Raw genomic sequence first — 18,026 nt, 5'->3', positions numbered from 1 at the left:
GCAGTGTTGTTGAAGCAGGAAGTAACCAATGCCACGCCTGGACCAGTCAAGGCGAAGGCAGGTGCGTTTCTGCATGTCGAAAATCTCAACGCCCTCTCGGATGGCCTCAACAATGGCCCTTTTGGAAACCTGGAAAGCCTCCTCCAGCTCGGGGGACCACGAGAACGTACAACGAGGGCTGAGAAACGACTTAAAGGGTGCCATTGTGTCGCGCAACTGGGCATAGTTAGCCACCTGGTTCACAAGCCCAAACCAGCACCTAATGTCCGTCGTGGAGTCAGGGGTGGGGAAATCACGTATAGCGTCCAAGTACTTGGGAAGTGGCTCGATAGTGGCATCCGAGACTCTGAAACCAGCGAAATAGACAGTCCTCTCCACAAACTGGAGTTTGTCCGGGTTCAACACAATGCCCGATCTGCCGACACACGTCAGAAAGTCAATAGTTTTCCACTAGTGCTGTTCCAGGTCAGCGTCATAGTGAATAGTGTCATCAACACAGTGTTCTTTACGCTCATAGTCAGAAAGAATGGCATCAAAACGGCGGTTGTAGCCATCCCCCGATGAAAGGAAACCTTGAGGTGCCCTAGTATAGCGCTAGGCGTCCGAAGGGCGTGATAAAGGTGGTCAGGTGACGATCGGACTCACGCAGGGGTACACTATGGTAACCGTTCCAGGCATCAGTGACAGTCTGCCAAATGTCTCTGGGGATACGGCGAGTGAGTTGGAAAGAGGACTCAGTGGCGAAAGTCTCACGCTGGCAGAACTTGTTGAGAGGGGAGATGTCCACTGTCCTGCGGGGGGAACCATCATGCTTCCGGGTGACTACCATACGATGGCACCACGTCACAGGTTCACCATAAGGCACACGTTCAATGACACGAGGGCCTCTGCTGCCAGTGTAGGGGCACGGTGGCTGCGGTGTGACATGCTTTGGGTGGGGCTGTTGGGTCCACATGTATCTCTACAGGTGGCCCCTCCATACATAGCAATGCTCGATGGGGGCAGGTGTTAAATGTAGATGAGGCGTATCTCTCGAGCAGCCAACCCTTCATCCTGCCATTATATTCCGGCGTGCAAGGGAACGGCAGTCACGTGGGCAGTGCTGGTGGGGCTGTACGCTGGGGGCACGAGCACTGAGCAGGATGAGAACTCTCCGGTTCCTTGCGGCTGGACCGTGTGGCATTGATGGACAAGGGCTCAGGAGGCATCCCAAGAGCGACAGGGCTCTGTCCGTCTGTGAACGGAAAGTTCACGGGCAGGAGGCCAAGGTTGAGCAGTGACTCGTAGGAGAGGTACATGGCGCGAACAGAGCTGCTCACGTACACCATGGAGCGGCAGGATGTCACTACACCGCTGCTGGGGACCGTCGAGAGCCTGGCAAAAAATGCCCCTTCAATGGCTATAGGGGAACGGTTCGCGGCCGACAAGCTCAGGCTAATGGGGCGCAGATTGTCACGTGAGAAACCACAGGCCAGGAACTCCTCCAGTGACCAAAGGTCTGACTACGCACCGGTGTCAGCGATGGCGGATACTGTCGCCTGAATGTCCGAGCCCCGGCCACTGGTGCTGCCTCTTACGCCCACCATACAGTCAATCAAGATAGTGATGGGCACTCGGGGGTGGTCTCTTAGCCTTGTACGTTTCCACTCGCCTTTAGAGAAAATATGGTGCTCGAGCCTGATGGTCGTAGGATCATTGACACCACCGTGAGTCATCGGGAGACGACGTTGGTGGCGGTTCATGTAACGCCGGACAGGACGGGCACCAGACTGGATTGAAGAAATATGGGATATGGGCTCTGATTCCACAGCGGCGTGTAGACCAGCAGATGACGGCTGCTCCCGCCTTTTACGACAGCGTGCCCTATAGCAGTCAATGCACACCCCGTGAGGTTTAGTATTCCATCCACGAGGCTCCTTTGTGAAGACCTTAAAGGGGCTCTTACAGTCTGGGCATGAGGCCTGCCTCGCCTTGTCTGCTGGGGCTGGGGTAGCGCTCAATTGCGGGGCTCTTAGAGAGCGCTGGAATGACGACATGGCCGATAGGGTCGACACCGGGAGAGCATTGCGAGCCATTTCTTTGTTCTCAACAAGCGCAATCACATCATTCACGGGTTTGTTTATCACATCAGGTATGCCCAGTGTTTCACGCCGTATATCGGAGTCATAAATCCCGTTGATAAGAACGTCACGGATAATGTGGTCGGTGTAGTCCACGTCCCTACCACACACACATACTGCGTTATAGGCACATGTCTCTGCTTTACCCCGTACTCTGGCAGTGAAAGCATGGAATGTCTCATCATGTTCCTGGTGTAACTGGAGCAACTCAGTACGCAGGACACATGTAGCCACAGAGATGACCGCTAGTGACCGCATGGCGGCAATGAGTTCAGGCAGAGGTCTGGAAGCAGCATTGGGGTCAGCTTTCAACAGGCTGTCCCTGAGATCAGGCCCAGCGCACTGGAATAGCTGGAAAGGGGCCTGGGCGTCGCCTATGCCTGAACCAGCCCGAAAAACATCCCAGCGACGAGTGAATACGTTCCATTCCTCCACCGATATGCCGATGTCAACCTTAGGATGATCAAATGTTGGTCCCTGAGGTAGTGGGGCCCGGGCTGGCACGGCCATGACAGGTGGGATCTGATGCACGAGACCATGATTCATCAGCAGGGCGATGGAGAGGGCCTCAGACACATCTCCCGTCTCAAAAGCGCAGCCAGGGACAGAGCACTCGACGACAACCATGTCTCATTCATGAAGAAACACACTCCTCTATGTCAAATGGTTTTCTTTAATGACAGAGATGAATGAGACCTGCAAATACAAAAGTGCAGCTAAGCAGGAGCTTATAACACTTATATAAAGCTAAATGTGGCAAGAGGGAGTTACTCTCCCTACCACAGGGGGGCAGTGCGGCCATTCAGTAATTAGTGCACTGCATATAAACGCACCCAGCTGGCCTCTTCTTCTGTTTCCCTCTTCCTCCTTCACGGAGTTGACGTGTGTGTGTGCGGGGAATCTGACGCTGTGCCGGTGCGGAGCTGCGTGCATAGCAAGGTATGCATGAACTGTTTTGATCCTTGGGGCGCTGTGTTTACCCGGGTTTTCCTCCGTTGTAGTGGTGTGGCTGGGAGCGGAGCTGCTTCCCGGATCTCGTGTGTGTGCGCAGTGCTAATCCTGCAGGTAGGGCGCTGGATTGTCTGCCTTATGGGGAACGGAGGATGGTCTGGAGAAGTTAATTTAAAACTCTTTTTCAGCCCTCCTTTGTGGAGTCTGAGCCGTATGTTTACCTCCTCCTGCAGCGCGATTACTCAACCTGACAGCCGGGTTGTAAGTTCAATTTCAGCCCAAACTTGTATTTGTTCTTTTAAGATTAGTTCTTGATTTATTGATATGTTTATTTTACAGTATGTGGTCATCAGCTGTCGGTTTCTGAGTCCACGCTGCTGTTTTGGTTCTCCTCGTTATTCCATTCACATCACTGTGGCATCCTCCAATTGGTGTCTGTGGCTGCTGTGACTCTGTCCTTCTGTGCCTGGGACAGTAGCTGGCCTCCGCTGCTTAAAGCCACAGATTCAACATTTTATTATTTACTTTCATTATAATTTGTGTTTTCATAACCCAATGTGTTGAGTTTTTGACATATTTGTTTATTTGTATTTTCCATTTGTGCTGTTTTATGGTTTATTTTGGATTGTGCTCATTTGTGTTTTTTTGATGGCGTTTTCTTCTTGTTTGCCAGGTGCTGGGAGCCTGTAGGCGACAGCGGTTCCGTGGTGGTGGTTCCGTGTGTTTCACTTTGTCTGGTTGCTGTCTCACGGGTGTTGTTGAGTTTGGATCCTCCCCTTTTGTTACCGCTGTCGTGGTAAGCCCCAGCCCTGTCTCTTTCTTTTTCTTTGCAGGTCCTCGTACCATCTGGTTTCCTGTGTTTAGTTTGTTTTTATTCATTATTGTTAATAAAGTAGTTTTAATTGAGTGGAACCACGTTCTCTGCCTGTGGGTTTTATTCTGAACCTTGTGCCTATTTTGTCAAGGGTTATATCCCGGGGGTGCAGGCCCCCAGGTGGCGTTGTCCTCCAGCATTGCTACATAAAGCATGTACAAGAACATAGATAACAAATATAAATGAGCAAACTCACATGAAATAAGTGGAACAGCTCACAAACACGTCTTAGCAGGAGGGAAGCAACAGAAAACATGGATGCCTCCTGACTAACTCAGACACCAACGAAGCAGAGGCCTACAGTGGCCACTAGTGGCCGGTGGTAAACCCTGCATTTAGGATAATGACCAATCTTAGCATTAATAAAGGGAAACTAACAACAAGAGTTTGGGTATCATTTTGCTTGTATTTTTGTTGTCATTTTGTGTGATTTTGGAGTCATTTTGTAAATCTTTTTCTAATTTTGTGTGTGTTTTAGTATCGTTTTGTATGTTTTTCAGTTATCTTTAGTATATTCACAGTCAGTCTGTTTAGAGTAATATCGTATAGTTTTGCTGTTAAGTGTATTTTTCTGTCATTTTGTCCGGTCAATTTTTTTTTAATTTTGTTTTTAAATTTTAGTCTGTTTATTTCATGGGCCACCAGTGGCCGATTACAAGTGGACTTGTAATCGGAGGATGACCTGGGCCATCACTGTGGAATGTTGAGCAAGTCCCTTAACCCTAATGCTCCCCAGATACTACATCGTGGCAGCCCACAGCTCCTCATGGATAGGTTACATTTCTGTGGTCCCACTGTGTGTGTGTTGTGTGTATTATTTAAATAATTCTCTCTCAGTGTGTGTTTTTGTTGTCGTTTGGTTGTTTCTTGTGTCGTTTTGTATGTTTCTCTATTATTTTTGTGTATTTTGTAGTGATCTTGTGTATTTCTTTTCATTTAGTGTGTCTTTGTTGTCATTTTGTGTGCTGCTGGTAATAGTAAGTATTTTGTCTCTCTTAGTGTGTGCGTTTTTGGTGACATTTTGTGTATTTTGTTGTTGTTTATCTGTTCTCTTTATTATTTAGTATATTTTTCTCTTTTTGTGTGTTTTTGTTGTCGTTTGGTTGTTTCTTGTGTCGTTTTGTATGTTTCTCTATTATTTTTGTGTATTTTGTAGTGATCTTGTGTATTTTTTTTCATTTAGTGTGTCTTTGTTGTCATTTTGTGTGCTGCTGGTAATAGTAAGTATTTTGTCTCTCTTAGTGTGTGCGTTTTTGGTGACATTTTGTGTATTTTGTTGTTGTTTATCTGTTCTCTTTATTATTTAGTATATTTTTCTCTTTTTGTGTGTTTTTGTTGTAGTTTTGTGAGTTGGTGGTAGTTCTTAGTATGATTTTCATTTTGTACCAAAAATAAACATTATAAAATCACATATTTTTAATGCTTTAATTTGTAATTTTTGACACTCTCTCTCTCTCAAGTACCCCCCTGTAGTGCCTTAACGTACCCTCATTTGAGAAACACTGTTGTTTAAGAGCAGATTCCTGTTTTCAAATGATATTCCATCACTCTCCAAACAGCTGCCTTCCTTTAGTTGCTCTCCTGCAGAAGCAGAAGCAGAAACAGCAGCAGCATCCTCAGTCAAAAGCTTGGACTCATTCTCTGCACACAGACTTCTGACAGGAACATTATTACTATTATTTCTGATACCAGGCTTGAAATGCCACCCCCTCCACAACTACCCTCCCCCCTCCACAGCTATCTCCACCTTCCCCTGGCCTGCTGTCTTTCTGTCTCTCATCCACAGATAAAGAAGACCCTTCTTGTTGTTGTGATCAGGGCTTGGCGGCAGAATTAGGTCAGAAAATGAGGACGGAAAAAATGTCTCTGATAATAACAACCAAAAATGCTCCTCTTGCTGCAAGCTAGCGGCACACTTCCACTCCTAAAAGCACACTTTACTTATTTAATAAAGGGAAACACATTTTTGGCTGTTTAAAGGGAGACTGAGCATTATTAAAGCGTATTGTTATAAAAAAAACACACAAACAGCAGGTTTTCTCAACTCCAATTTTTTTTTTTGTTATTACAGGGCTATAAACAAACACCTCATTATTATTTTTTATTATAATTACTCGTAAATGTGCATATGCATTTAGCAATATGACTTAAAAAGAGCCGCTAGTCGCTATAAAAAAGACATTTTTCTTTCTTGCCTTGAATCAAAGTTCTTCTAACACAGAGCACACTGGCCTGGCATTCAAATACTGAAATACACACTGGATTTACAATGTAGCCAATTTAATAATAATAATAATTATTATTATTATTATTATTATTATTAATGCTGCCAAAATAAATTGCTTTAAATTGTCTTGAATGTCAAAATAATTATCATCATCAATGCTAGTGTAATAATCTTTTTTTTTTCATTAGTACAACCTACAGAACATAGGTTCCCAAAGTGGGGTACAGGTGGGGAGGGGGGGAATCAATTTCACAATATATCGTGATTTTTTTGGGTACCGATTTTAAATTTTTCAAATGCATTTATTTATTTAAATATTTTTGCAATATTTAATCAATATTTTTGTGTATTTGTGTAATATTTCAGTGGTGTTTACAATGCTTTCAATGTGTTGCAATGGTTATTTGATGCACTTGATTTCATGATGGCAGTGTGTAATGCCTGCAATATTTATGTATGCACAGACATTTTATTTTCATATAATCTGTTCAGATCAATGTTTAAACTGATACAATAGGATACATTATTTTTTCTTATTTTTGCGCATTGTCAGTAACTCAGGGTGCTTTATCCTTAAGGTTCTCATTTACAGTTGTTACAATGCCGTCATTGTTTCTTGTTGCACAGTGTGTAACACTGCATTTTCTTCTTTTCAGTGAAAATGTGCAAAAACACTAATAATAAATAATAAATAGGATGTTTTGAAGCAAATAATGTTGACTCAATTTGTCCTCTGAATGATCAATATCTTCTGATGAACATATACAGAAACTTGATTTTTCTCTACGTTTAATTTTGATATTAACTGGGTAGAATAGTGATAATATTGTATCGTGACCCACGTATCGCGATACGTATCGTATTGCAACATCGTTGCCAATACTCACCCTAGGTACGGGAACCCCAGGGAAATGCAAATTTTCTTAGGGGGTATGTGAATAAAATTAAAAACGTTGTGACAACAGTGGAAAATAGAATATAAATAGACCAGCAGTCAGGAGCCTCTATGCATTGCCACAAATGACATACTGGCCTATATAAGACTGGTGGTGACAGTGAAACAACATTATCCAAAAAACTCAAATATGACGACCAATATTGCTTTGCGCTACCCAATCGTGCTCTCAAGACTTTGATGCCTTTTGCCACCACCATGTACTTGTGTGAAAGTGGATTTTCAGCATTGACAAACATGAAAAATACGTTGCTTCGAGAACGATTTAAGACTCAGACTCTCTCAAATTCAGCCAAACTGTTCTGTTCATCCTCTCAACCTCACCCTTCTCGTTAAAGTTGTAGCGAGTTGTGTTTTACAGTTTCAGGTAGAGGTCGATCGATGTATCGGCCAGCAGATATATGGACATTTTTCAATATCTGCCTTTTTTTTTTTTTTACCATCACCAGTCTTCCCTAAAGAAGGGTAAGAAACACTTTATTAAAGGGAGGATATAAAAAGAGAGGGCGGTGTTACACCTAAGTGAGGGGGAAGGGAACAGGGAGGAGAGACTCAAAGGTAAGATATGGGAAGGGTGTGAAAGAGTTGATTATTTTAAAGTGAGAGAGAGAGATGTGATAATTGTGCATAAGTGTGAAGCTTAGGTATAATGATGGTAGCTGTGAACAGAGGGAAGGAGTGAGTGTTTATATCTAAAACAGGTATTTAGTTTAAACAGACTACTTTCACATTGCACATCGTTTATTGTTGTCGTGCTTTACTGCTACTTATGAGTGTTTCAATTGTCTTTCATAATCAATGTGCTTAAAAAAAGGAAATTGTTTCTCACTGAAAATGGCAGTGGGCTAATTAATTAAATAATAATTTTTGTGTGCTTACAAATTATTATTCTTTGTTTTATTATATATTATTCCTCAACAGAACAGGTGAAATTCAGGGACAAATTTCACTGTAGGGCTTTATTGTATATGAAATTACATTATTATGTTTTTGAAGTGTGCAGGAGTAGTGAGCACATGGCTTTAGGTTAAATGTCTGAAGGGGTACAGGACTGTGAAAAGTTTGGGAACCACTGCTTCAGAACAATAAAATGTATTTATCAGGGCATTAAAAAATGTTATTAATAAGCAACTTTCAATGAATGTGTATCTACACTATTGATCATTTTTATTTCTAGCCATGAAGTCCTGCCATTTTTTCCAGTGGCTGTTTCAGATTGCTCCTCTAGATGGCAGCGCCCCCCCTGCTGATCCCATTCATATGTATTTAAAAGCTCAAAGCCAACTTTCCTCACCAGTCTGACTTTATTATTAAAAAACTATTTTTAGAGATGTTCAAATTAGGGATTTCCAAGGGCCCAACTGCATAGCCTCTGTGTTAAACCATTATACACGTGTTTATTTGAATTATTCACAATCGTTAGATGAAGAAATGTGCCAGCCCTCATTTTGGCTCCTGTAGAATCGCTGTCATGGGATCTTATATTACTCACATAAATTTCCTCCTATGCAACAACAGTTATCCCTGAAAAGTTAAATGAAGCACAGTAATTCGTTTCATGACAGAATGAATATAATATGATCCATTGTTTCTCATCCCCTGTTTAATTATAATATTAAATCACATCTCTGCCTTCAGCTAAACCGTGTAGGTAAAGTTTGACCTCCACCTCACCAATACCTCAGAGTGTTGCCCACGTTTACTTGTTCAGCCTAACAGAGGGTGTGCACACCCCTTTTCTGACCTTAACTCATGACCTCACGTTTACCCTGCATTCCGATGTTGACCTCTGACCCAGCGAGGGTGCAGCAGTAGGACCCAGAGGTTCTAACCTGGTGACCTTTGCTGTGACTTTTTGAACCCCTGACACTGCCTCGTTCAAAGAGTGAAACAGTTTGTCTCCTCGCAATAAATGACCTCTTATCCTCCGCGTCTGGCTTTGGCATGCAGGCACGCTGACCCTGTACAACCTTTCATTAGGGCTTCCTTTTATACCGCCGCTTCCTCTACACTGCCAAGTCAGCATCATCACGGAGCCAGGAGGGGAGAGGATGACGAGGAGAGGAAGAATAGCAAAATGTTGAGGGAGCAATAGAGAATGATGAAAAACCAGGGCGCGGAATAGAGGAGAGGAAAGACGGATTGTCAGCATCTGCTGCGTTGACTGAAACATCACCTTTAAATGGCTTCTCTGTCCTTGATTCTGGACCTCCCTATCTGATCACACTCTCCTTGGGAGTTGTAGTTTTGATGACTTATGTAGGACACCAAACAGGTCTCCTGCAAAATATACAACAGCAGCACCTGTTTGAGATAAGCCCCACCGTGGAAAAGCCATTTCTCATGCCTCCTGCGGCTCTGCCAGTTCCGCTGAAAGTGACCGTTTGAATGTTAAGTCAAAGGTCATTGTGCCATGTATGAATAAGGTAATTGGATTTTGTGCATTGCTGATACTGAGAGCTTACAGCCATACACTCAAACAAGTGTAATTCATGTTTGCCCTGTTTTGCTCTCATGACAGGAAATGTATCACATTTAGCTCAACTTCTCACAAACACTGACACTATTTTAACTGTAAAAGGGAGGATTTAGTTATGATGCCTCCCGTGACAAAAGAAAATGCACTATCGTTGCTTATAAAGCCCAAAATAGAGGAGCATTTATTGTGTATGACATGTGAATACCATGCAGCTAAATCTGCCCTGAGGCGGCATCCGCACATCCACATCTGGAAGGTGGCAGATCTTGTTAGCTTTCTTTTGACGTGAGAAGCAGTTGACACGGTAAGGGATCTGTGTGTGTGTGTGCGCGCGCGTTGACGTTCAGAGCATCATGAGAGTGGGGGTCCGGAGTATTTCGGGGCTAAGTCGCATCACGCTGACATTGTCTCTATGTGGCAGTCGACCACAGGGCACAGCGGTGCCACACTTGATGTGGTTTCTATCTTAAATGTCAGTCTCACTAAGCTCTTTACATCCACTGGCTTGTGTGTCTGGGGCGACGTTCACCCTTCAGCCTCACTGTAATGTTACAGCCAGGGCTCGGCTCGGGCCACTGTTTACTCTTTGTTTACATAATCTGTTGTGTCACTGTAGGACGTTAAACTGAAATACATAATGATGCCTAACAGATCCTGTGATAGTGGGTGCACAGGCGGATTTTTTGCCGGCAGCTTTTACCACTAGCCTTTCAGTAACCTTTGGTTCCTGGTGACCCTGGGGTCAGCGAATGGCCTTTCATTCTTGCTGGTGTGGTGACAGCAAAGCTAATTACCACAGTGTGTGTCTGAGAGTGCCATAAAAGGAGTTATGGCTGCAGGATGACAAAGCACCGTCATGCTGGCGCTCATTTACAAGAACACCAGTGTTATATTCATTAATGAATAAAATGGGAGCGTGCCAACAGATCACACCAGAGGAAGCCAGCAGCCATGGAACACTAAGAACTAACGCAGGTACAAGCTAAATGAAAAAGTCATTAGAATTAAAAAAAGAAAAATGTGTTTTTATTTCAAACGCAAATACAATTTAAATAAAATATTTAAATTTATTATTCAAATCTCCAATTTTGTGCAACCACCAAAGTAAATATGATGCACAGAACCACTCAAAAATTACATAATACATAAAATGACTCATATCACACAAAAAAATATACTGTATTTTTCGGACTATAGACCCGGTCAGACCCAGTCATTGATAGTGCGCCTTAAAATCCGGTGCGCCTTATAGTCCGAAAAATACGGTACAAAATAAACACAAATACACAAAATTACTCCAAAAACACAAATAACATAAAAAGCCTTTGTTCTTTCCTGTATAATTGCTCAGATCGGTCATTGTTCTAACTGCTGACATGAATGTGGATCACGTGACCCTATGATCAGATACAATCACAGTTTTGCCCTCATTGTAATAAAAGCTGACCATATGTGGTCCAAATAGTAAAAGTTCCACATTGTTTCTTTTTTTAGTATGAATATTCTGACTCCTGTGTATTAGAAATAGTCATAATCCTTAACCCAAATTCCAAAGACAACTAAACTGAAATACTATTATAAGCTTTACTTGTAAGAATGAGAGGTTATTCAAAGGGCTCCATTCATGTAACTCAAACTGGTTTGATGAGGATAAAGGCATCCAATGGTTACCATGGTAATGCAGACTTCCCTGCTTTAATGTGTCTTTGTTCAGCTGAAGGCATGTGTAATTCTATAGTAAGATGGCTGACAGTGGCATCCAAATCGCTGCACCCAACAACATTTTCAAAGTCCCATTTTTCCTTTCCTGGTAACCGTAAGGTTCCTGATTTTCTTAGAAAAAACATCATTGTGACCAAGGAACTGCATGACGCATAACTGAGCACTTAAAACTCTGCTTGAAATGCTATTTCCTCATAGACTCTCTATGAAGGAGGAAATACAAACACTTTTCCTGACCACAACATGGTTGTGAATGCTGATTGGCTGTAATCTCTAAAATGGCTATACCCACATGTTAAAGGGGACATATCATGCTAAATCCACTTTTTTAGCCCTTAAATGCATTTTGTTGTATATTTAGAGTGTTTAGAAGTACAGAAAAAATCTAATTAGTCTCTTCAGGTGCTCTGTAGATATCTTTATATTCTGTTTTGCTCATATTTTTCAATCTGTTTCGATTTTTCTATTTTCTCTTACGTTTTTTGAACTATTACATCACAGTATTTGCAGTGGAACTGCCAAATTAGGACATCGACTCCAGGTCCAACACTTGAAGCAATCCGTCATTTTTATTTCTCTCTTTTATTTTGTAGTCCAAGCTCCAGGATGCAGAAGTTACGAGAGGATAAGTCAAAATGTTTGGCTGTTGGATGTAGTAACCCACACACTTCATTACACCGTCTCCCAGCATCAGAACCTTTTCAAAGTGCCTGGTTGAGTTTTATTTTTCACAGAAATGTACCCACATCTGTGGGTAAGGTCATTTTTGTGTGCACGCAGCACTTTAAGGATGACTGCTTCTGCAACCTCCGCCAGTATAAAGAAGGATTTGCTGAAAGACTTTGTCTGATTGAGGGTTCAATTCCTTCTATCTTTGGAGACGACGAACAGAGCACTTCGGTAAGCTGTAAATAACGCTAAAAGTGTGATGATAAGACGTCCCTGTCATTGTTTTGTTAGCATTAGCAGTTGCACCGTCTTCATATGTTAGCGCTGTGTGCTCGTTTTAGATCCTTGATGATATGGCCTACGTGGTTTAATTTAAGTCTCAAGTTTTCATTAGTCATTTCATTTTGCCGTTTTTGTCTCCGAAAAGACTGTATTAAAATGCATTTCGTGACGTTAGCTTGGCGCTAGCGTTAGCTCGGTGCTTGTTAGCTCACTTGTTAGGGTTCTGCAGGTTCATCATCTTCATTTTCATCTCGCTCCGCTGGGTCAGACTCTGGCTCAAACATGTAAGGCTGGATGGACAAGTCTTCTTTTGTTGACATTTTGTAAATAACCTCTGAATAAAAAGTTTATGCGCCGCTACATAGCCGTATCTCTTCTATCAAACTACAAAAATGGCCGAGCAGGGTGGAGTTGAACCGAGTGTCACCTGAAGAGGGGGCGGGGTATGGAGTGTCTCATTTGCATTTAAAGAGACAGCACCAAAAAGAGTTGCTCTCAGAAGCACATCAGAAAAGAGGTAGAAAAGGGGTCTGTGGAGCTATAATAATGAGGAATTCAGACCCAAGCATTGCAGTTCCGCTTTATATAGACCATAACTGTATGATTTATATGTAAAAAGGAAGGATTTAAAACCATGATATGTCCCCTTTAAGTGATCTTGACATGTCTTTGAGGGTAAAAGTTGATATAAATGACTCCAAAGACATTTCTGACAGGAATTACAAAAAAGTTTTACTATTCAGCAGAGTGATTATGTAAAGTGCATCCATGTGATTCATAAAAAAAAGCATAATTAGCCAAATAAGAATGCTCTCTTTCAAACATTCATGAAAAAAATACTGTGAGGAAAGATACTTATGATCTTATAATGCAAATTTCTTTAATACAGTTACACATTTTAAAATAAAATATCTAATATTTTTCATTCAATATTGATGGTACAATACTTGAGCCTTGCATATACATTGAAAAAGGTCTACAGCACATTGTCATAGAAAAGTTTGACATATTTGTATTTTAAGGTCTAAAATAGTGTACTTATCATTTTACTTGTATTGTATATCTATTAGGACACAAATCATATTTTTGTGTAACTGATGTAAGTTTTTCAAACCAAATACCTTTAAGATGTAATTTAAAGATTTGAACTTTCAAATACAGTTTACTCTTCCTGAGTTGACAAACTGAATGGGTTTACTTTTCACAGTAAAAGTCAGAGGGGTTCTGTGTTTTTCATTTCATAACAATTCAGCCACTTTTAAAAAAAAAAAAAAATTTAAAAATCATATATATATAGCAAAGCACAAAATTGAAACGCTTCATCTCGACATCTAAATTTAGAGCAATGAAAGTGGTGTCAAAAAACAAACAAAGACAAAAAGATAATCCATTTGTGACCCATTTCTGTCCCTACGTGAGCTCAGATGTTTGGAAAATTAAGAATAAAAAAAATTCTCTCTCCCCATCTTTAAAAATCTACAAAGACTTTGTCATTCTTGGACTATGAGGAAATTAGGACTTCAGCACAAAAAGCTGTTACAACAGCACGCTCCTTAAAAGGATGAAAGCGATGGATCTGTCACTGGTTATACCAGTGGAGTGATCCCATTTCTAATTTTGAGATACCCTTCGCATGCGTGCATGTGTGCAGCCCAGTGCATTAGTGCTGCTTCCTTGGTCACGGGGCAGCACAGGAAGGAGGGCTGTTGTCATGCACAATGTGGGTTTAAATAGGGCATAAGCCTGTCTGTGGGTGGCAATTAGATATAATGGTCCTACTTCGTCTTATTAATCTGAAAAAAGGAGTCATCAGAGTATAGACAGAATCCCAAGTGGAGTTCCAGCATTTTTTTTTTAATAATTACTCTTACAATTGTGGTGTGGCTCCATGGAGTCTCTTTAATCCCTGTGTGAACTGTGCTGCAGTCACTGATGCTCCCTCCACACCTCAATGCTCCAGGTCTCCTTTTGTCTCCTCATTCCATGTCACTGTGAGTTAAAACAGGTGCGCAGGCTTTGCATCTATTAAAGCGGCTGAGCTGCTGAAACGGGAGAGAAAAACACCTTTCTCAATGGAAAATCACCGAACACACAACTCCACGTCACGTCTGAATGACAATATGTCTCACAGGTGGAAGGATTGAGACAAAAGCAAAGGAATATTAGCCCCAATATTTGCATATGTAACTGACAGTGGCCAAGATTACATTTGTTAGGAGACTAATGTATTGTGTGTACTCAGTTTGCTTTGCTTTTGTGTTGTGCAGTATGTTGTGTTTGCCACTGTGAGGCGCAGTGTTTTTTTTTCTTCTGACTTATTTTTCTCCTTCCTCTTTCACTGGAAGAGACGGAAGACGTGTGTTATGTTATATAATAAAATGTTCCTTGTTGGTTAAAGAGCACTTGTTGCCTCCGTCAGATTCTTTTCCCCTTTTGAGTTCAATGCCGGTGAGGCTTCGGACCTCAACAGGTTATGGGCCCAGGAGCAACTCAAGGAAAATTATTTTTTTAATGTTTTATTGCTGACAGAAATTTGTGACGGACAGCGTGCTAATGGTTAACAGATAGCATCATGGATCCACAAGGGATGAGCAGCTTGCCTCGACTGATGTTTGACGGAGATGAAACCAAGTATGAACTGTAAGAGACTAAAGTGCTTGGACATTTTCAACAACTAGGATTAAAGGATACGGTCCTGAGAAAACCATAATGGTGAAGCTGAGACAGCAGAATTTGGTAAGAATGCCGATGCATATGCTGAATTGATGCAACTTTTGGATGGCGAGAGCTTCTCGTTAATTATGAGAGATGCACCCAACAATGCAAGAAAATCATTTAAGATACTGAGGGAATACTATAACCTTGCCTGCAAGATGGATTCTCCTGGTGTTCATAAACACCAGAATCTATCTTGTGCTGTTCCTGCCTTTACCTTTCGAAACCGAACTGAACTGATTCAAACCAATCATGAAGTACTGTTGTGGTTTAGGGCAGGATATCCGGGTGTGACGATGGCAGAAGGGCTGAAGCAAAACTGGTGCATGCACAGTTGCGGGGAGAGAAACTAGCTGGGCTACCGCTATTAGCATAGCTCCGAATCAAAATAGAAAGATGTGGACACAGCAGGATGGTTAACGTGCCCTTAACTCGCATACTCATGTTGCAAAACCGACAAAAGTTACTAAATGACATAACTGCAGCATTACTATCCCAAAAGAAAGTTTTCACCAGCGGTGCCTTGTTGTTGTAGCAGCGTCTCTGCGGCGCATGCCGATGACGACATCATTTGTTACCGTGTGATTGGCTAAAACAAATCATGGTATCAAGCACTTCGCCCAATCAGCTTCAAGCATTCTGTTCATGTCCCTTGCTAGACACAGACTCAGATGGATGTAGAGAACTCGAGTTAGAGGGAGGGCTACATACAGGTATCAGTATGCCGGGAAGGGAAAGCCCCGTATTATAAACCTGTATACCATGTTAACAGGCGAGCTGCGAGACAGTTACAGACTATATCATAAAAGCAGAGGCCGCCATTACAGTGCTTCGGAACGCAGGTGAAACATTAGGGGAAAAGGGCTGCCTGAAAGTTATCAGCCATTTGCGATACAATTGACTCACAATGAAAACAACATAAATTTTGCAGAATTTTTAAAAAGCTTCGTAGATATGAAGACATTGGGAGGTTAACTGCAGTTCAGTCCAGTGAGAATGTAAAGCAAACTGCTGCGTCCCCCACATGGAGGTCCGCCAAGTTAGGTGCATGAGGAAAGAACAGTGATGATGCAGACACGGTGTGCTGCATGAAAAGCAGTCAAGCAAAAGCATGTCGACGAAAAACATGGTGCAGTCACTGTAAGAGTGACACCCACAATGATGCCACGTGTAGGCGTAAACCTAAACAAGATGGAGCGAGGAAAATTGCAGAAGAGATCTGGAGCAGCAGATTATGTTTTCAGGATTAAGAATGGAGACATCAGAGTTTAGCAGGAACCAGCATGCAACATCAAGGAGAAGGGATTGATGGTCGACACCGGAGCTACTTCCTACATCTTTACTGATGTAGCCATGTTCAAGAGCTTTCACAACACATTCAAGCCAGAGTCACACTATGTGGAGCTAGCAAATGGCACCCAGTGCAGGGGCACTGCTCAGTGTAGAGGGAATGCAGAGGTGTCCCTGGTTGATAGCAGTGGACAGAGGCACAGAACAAAGCTGAAAGTAATTCATACCACCATACCCCAAAGACATCTTCTCAATAAAGTCAGTCACTGCATCTGGAGTGATGATCAACTTTAAACAAGGACAAGACACGTCGACACATAAGATGGAACCAGGTTTGACATTCATGTGCATGGCAAATTATATTATTTGCACACTGAGGTTGGGGAAAGTGATAAGTGCAACACCTGTCACAACATGCAAACGTGGCATGAAATATTAGGCCATTGTAATTATGAGGATGTGCTGAAATTGCAAAATGTGGTTGATGGTATGCAAATTAAGGCCAAAACAATAAGGCCTGATCAAGAGTGTGAGGTGTGTATTCCCTCAGAAGTTTACACAAACCAGAAGTAGAGATGCTGACTCAAGAGCAAATGCTCCTTTGGAGATGGTCCACACAGACCTAGCCGGTCCTGTAGCTACTGAGTCTTTTAATGGATACAAATACTGTATGTGCAGTCATTCACCAATGATTATTAAAATGCAATTTTTATACATGTTCTTAAGACAAAGATTGATACAGTGCAGGCAACAGAAAAATTCCTGGCTTATACAGCTCTTTATTGGAAAGAAAAGTGCATGGTCTGCTAATGGCAACGGATTTACTGTATGTGTAGGGATTTCCAAGCTTTGTTAAGGAAAAATAGAATTAAGCCCCATATTCACCTCATCAAACGGTACTGCAAGGAGTCGCTGGCGTAGTCTTTTTGTAATGGGCAGATGTATGTTCATTGTAAGTCAGCTACCCAAATGCCTATGGAACTATGCTTTCCAGAAAGCAGCCATAGTATGGAACAGATACTTTAACAAGTGAACAGGAAAAAAACCTTTACCTCAAATGATGACAGAAAAACACATTTGTCTAAAATGCAGAAATTTAGATCTAAATGTTATACATATAAACAGGAAAAGGGAAAACTCGATTCCAGATGTGAACAAGGGTTTTTCATCAGTTATGATAAGAACAGTCCAGCCTAATTGGTTTATTCTCACGAGACTGAAAAGGTTCAAAAACACAGACTTGAACAAGACAAATGTGGAAAAACAAACCCAGCCAGCTGAGACAGAACCAAATAGTAACTATTACAGAGAGAGAGACAGCTTAGAGCTGACAGACACGCAGGAGGTTAATGAGAACACTGAAGACAGGGAAGAGCCAAAAAAAAAGTGATGCATCTGATGAGTGTAGTCAAAATTAGATGAAGAGTGATAAAGCTGAGACAGTTGAATGATTTTGTAACTGACAACAGTGATAGTGATTCATACTACAATTGATTACTGTTACAGAACTACTGTATATGTGGTGCCCCAAATGCATTCAAGGAAGCAATTAGATTCAGTTAAATCAAAAGAGTGGATTAAAGCAATGACTGAAGAAATCCAGTCATTAAAGAAGAATAACATATTTACTCTGACTACTTTGCCAAAGGGCAAGAAAACAGTCGGGGGTAAGTGGGTTTATTCTGTGAAAAGTGACCTAGAAGGGAAAGACAGATTTAAAGCAAAAGGATACAGCCAAGTGA

The 18,026-nt window shown here is 41.9% G+C and overlaps 1 long non-coding RNA gene across 1 annotated transcript; it reads left to right on the top strand.

The window, feature by feature from the left end:
* The first annotated feature begins 2,962 nt into the window (after window positions 1-2,962).
* Window positions 2,963-3,326, top strand: LOC114475208 (uncharacterized). Its single transcript, XR_003675440.1, has 3 exons — window positions 2,963-3,059; window positions 3,122-3,185; window positions 3,260-3,326. It is a non-coding gene; the product is annotated as an uncharacterized LOC114475208 (long non-coding RNA).
* The last annotated feature ends 14,700 nt before the right edge of the window (window positions 3,327-18,026 follow it).

This window comes from Gouania willdenowi, chromosome 14 (genome assembly GCF_900634775.1).
Source record: "Gouania willdenowi chromosome 14, fGouWil2.1, whole genome shotgun sequence".
Taxonomy (NCBI): Eukaryota; Metazoa; Chordata; class Actinopteri; order Blenniiformes; family Gobiesocidae; genus Gouania; species Gouania willdenowi.
Note: the sequence above shows the minus strand (reverse complement) of the source record. Positions and strands in the feature narration are given on the sequence as shown.